This window comes from Microtus ochrogaster, unplaced genomic scaffold (assembly GCF_000317375.1).
Source record: "Microtus ochrogaster isolate Prairie Vole_2 unplaced genomic scaffold, MicOch1.0 UNK97, whole genome shotgun sequence".
Classification (NCBI taxonomy): domain Eukaryota; kingdom Metazoa; phylum Chordata; class Mammalia; order Rodentia; family Cricetidae; genus Microtus; species Microtus ochrogaster.
In genome coordinates, this window is record NW_004949195.1 from 130311 (window position 1) to 134333 (window position 4023).

Consider the following 4023-nt stretch of genomic DNA (forward strand, 5'->3'; position numbering starts at 1 on the left):
ATATGTATGTATATGTATATATGGCATCTTCTTTCTCAAACTTATTTTGTTGTTATTTTTTCTTCCTTGTTTGTTTTCTAGATAAGGTCTCTCTACATAGCCCTGGCTAGCCTGGAACTCACTACATAGGCCAGGCTGACTTTGAACTCATAGAGAGCCACCTGCCTCTGACTCCAGAGTACATGGTACCATCATGCCCAGCCATGGCCTTATTTTTTGAACCAGGGAATCTGACTGAACCTGAAGTTTAGCATTTGGGCTGCTTGATTAGCAAGTCTCAGGGGCTGTCCTGTCTCTGTTCCCCAAGGCTGGAGTCTCAATCATTGTGGCCATGGCACTTTTTTTGTGGTTATTGGGAATCCGAATTCAAGTTCTCTAGCTTTTACAGGGAGGCTCCTATCCACTGAACCAACTCTTTCCCATAACTTTATTATTTTTTATTTTATTTTTCATGTGTTTTTGGGGGTGGGGATTTGTGTGCCACAGTGCCAGTATCCATGTGGAGTCACAGGGCAGCTTTTGAGGGTCAGTTCTCTCCTTCTGTCTTGTGAATATGGGGATCAAACCGAGGCTCCATGGCACATGAGCAAGTGACTTTACCTACTGAGCCATCTTCCCAGTCCTTATTAATTTGTAGATAAAAGCTCACACAGCCCTGGCTGTTCTCAAGACCACCACATAGCAGAGGATGACCTTGAGCTGCTGGTCCTCCTGCCACTGCCCCTCAAGCACTGAGATTTCAGGTATACACCGCCCTTCCCAATGTAGCAACACTGCAGATGGAATCTAGGGATTGCTACAGGATAAGCAAACACTCTACCAACTGAGATCATTCTCAGCACCTTCTTTTTATTTCTAGGTCTCCCTCCACACATACATTTGTGCATATGTGTGTGGCACACGTATCCTTTGTGTGGTGTGTGGACAGATGTAGAAGGCAGAAGTTGACATCGAGTAATGTCCTTGATTTCTTTCCACCTTAATATTGATTACTAATTTTACTCTCACATTTTGTAATCATTTGATAAGAATTCTGTGTGTATACAGTGTGTTTGATCATATTCACCCCCAATTCCTTTTCCACCTTCCCTTAACCCACCTCCAAATCTATGTTTCCCTGCCAACTTCATGTCCTCTTTTTTTTTTTTTTTTTTTTTTTTGTAAGCCGTGTTCAGTTTGAAGAATTCATTGGCACTTGGGTGCGGGGCCATCCATGGGAGCATGGGCAACCTACTAATGGCCACAGTCCAAAAGAAAAATGACTCTCCCTCCCACAGTGGCAGCCGACCACCAACAGCTCCTCAGCTCAGAGAGGAGCCCCACGAGCTCCTCCCCCACCCGTGGTTGGATTTTGACTGCTTGATTATGCGCAGATAGCCACAGCTGGAGAGAGCTCAAGAGTGCCACAGCCATATCCCCTCCAGAAGAGAGCACTTCAGAGCACGCCTCCCCACTTGACAGCTCGTGTGTTCTTTCTGTCCCCTCTTCTTTGATGTCCCCGAGCCTCTGGAGGAAGGAAGGTTGACGTAAACATCCTATTTAGGGATGAGGACTCATCATCATTTATTCTTAGCACTTTGACCAATTGCAGGTCTCTGAATTAATTGCGCTACTACAAAAAAAGGCCTCTCTGACATACATCGAGAGCAGCACTAATTTATGTATATACATACAAACACTTAAAAGATAGCTTAGTGACAGGAACATTTAACAGAGCAACAACAGTAGGTTCCCCCACCCTTGGAACTATGCCCATTCAGCCATAGACTTTCTTCTAAGTTCAAGGCACACATTTCATCCTGTAGAGCAGGTCTCATAGTCAAGCAGAAAGTGGTTGGTTACTCCTATGATAGTAATGTCACTGTTGCCCCAACAGATCTCACCCAGTAGGTTAGTATTGTGGTATGTAGGGTCCAGCTCTGGTAAGATATTCATGGCTCTCCCACCCCCAGCAGACTGCATAACACCTTCTGGCGCCATGAAAGGTAGCCAGCCGATAAAATGTTTTCAGGGCAGTTCAGATTGGATTCTTTATGTCCAGGCACCAAAATGTGTCTCTAGCAATAGAGTCTTATTATCTGCTAATGTCTCTCAATGAACCTTGAACTCATTGACTCAGCGAGGCTGGCTACCCAATGACCTCCAGGGATTCTCCGTTCTCTTCCTCTCAAGTGCCAAAGATGCAAATGTGTATTGCCATGCCTTGCTTTTAAGTGTGTGCTGTGGCTCAAACTCAGGCTCACATACTAAAGCAGCGAGCATTGTGATGACTGGACTATCTCCCCAGCCCCAGGATGTAGGTTTTTAAGGTGTAGACTATAAAGATCCAAGAGGTTCAACAACTGTCTGGGGGTTCTCACCTCTTAACTGGCAAAGTCAGAACGCAGACCAAAGTAACTTTTGGGAAATTCTGTCTCAAGAAACACATGCTTTTCTGGGAAAGGCATTTAAAGATTATATCCAGGATCCAAAAGAAGTTTGCTGCTTGCCGAAAACAGCAACAACTGAAGTCGGGAATAGCTACAGAACTTACCCAGCATGCTGGAGCCCTGCATTAGACATTCAGCAAAGTAGTAAAAACAACCAAAAAAAAAAACACAATCAAATTTAAAAATCAATAAAAGCTAGTAGTAGAAAAGAAACAGCTTTCCTAAGAATTCAGACCCAGCTAAAGGAATATCTCCATAGTTTAGAACCTTCGCTGTGTTTGCAGAGGAGGTTCGATTCCCAGCACCCAGGCAGCTCATAGAAATGCCAGGTCTCAGACCTCTGCTCATAGTCACATGACAAAGATTTCTCCACGCAGGATCCTCTGGGAAACTGATGCACAGTGAGCTTGGGACTCGTGCTGCTCAATCCAACCCTTTCCCTGCCCTCTTCCCTCCCTCCACAGAGAAAGTTCCCCTGGTGCCTTGACAATCAGACATGCCGGAAAGACATGCCATGGATAGTAAAAGATTCACTTTAGATTAAAGCAATCTGTCTGTGTTTTAACAGGCTTTGACTTCATCTACTAATTTCTTTTCTCAAATTAGCTTTATTCATTTTTAATCATTTCCTTTACTTTTTGAAATTATAATTTAATTATATTATTTCTTTCTTCCTTTTCATCCCTCCAAACCTTTCCATAACCCTCTTTGCTTTCTTTTCAGTTCATGGCTTCTTTTTCACTAATTGTTATATACATATATGTATATGTACAGACGCACACATTCCTGAATGGAGAACTACAACCTGCTCACTCTGTATAATGTTACCTGTGTGTATGTTCGCAGGACTGCCCATCTGGTACTGGATAAACAGTTGGAGTGCTCTTCCCTGGAGAGGACTGTGTCTCCCATTCTCGGCATTCCTTAGTCGCCTGTCGTTCTTCGTGTAGGGTTGAAGCCCCATGGGCTTTCACCTTCCATGTTAGTCTGTCTATTGTTGTCATTGGTCAGCCCGTGTTTAAGCAGTCACACTGATAAGAATGAAAGGGTGTAGCTTCTGACATTATTATTATTATTATTTTTTACATGTAGGCAACCAAAGGCAGGCAAAGGCAACAAGCAACTCTTGTTCCCCAGACCTCAGGCATGCCAGATTTTCTTTCAAGTTGCTACATTCCTGAAAGGGGCACTGGTCAGCCCCTTGGAGAGGGAATCACCTTGGACTAGCTTCTGACATTACTAGGAGACAAATTCATAGCAGTCTCTCTTTATCTTCTGACCCTTTCAACCCTTCTGTCCCCTCTTCCACAATGTTCCCTGAGCCTTAGGAATAGGAGTGTTTCATAGACGTGTCGATTGATACTGGGCTCCACAACTCTGCATTTTGGTTGTTTGTGGCTTTCTACAATGGTCTCATTTTGTTGTGAAAAGAAGTTTTCTTGATGAGAGATGAGGATGATACTTATATGTAGGTATAAAGACAAATGTTTAGATTGCTGTTAGGTATAAATGCAGACTGTGCTTTGTGTCCGGTCACCCAGACCTGAATAATCACACACAGAAACTATATTAATTAAGACATTGCTTTGCCTAT

General features: G+C 43.5%; 1 non-coding gene across 1 annotated transcript; it reads right to left on the minus strand.

Moving 5' to 3' along the window:
• Window positions 1-3513: 3513 nt before the first annotated feature.
• Window positions 3514-3653, minus strand: LOC113455733. The gene has a single exon (XR_003376721.1). It is a non-coding gene; the product is annotated as a small nucleolar RNA SNORA67 (small nucleolar RNA).
• Between the last annotated feature and the right edge of the window lie 370 nt (window positions 3654-4023).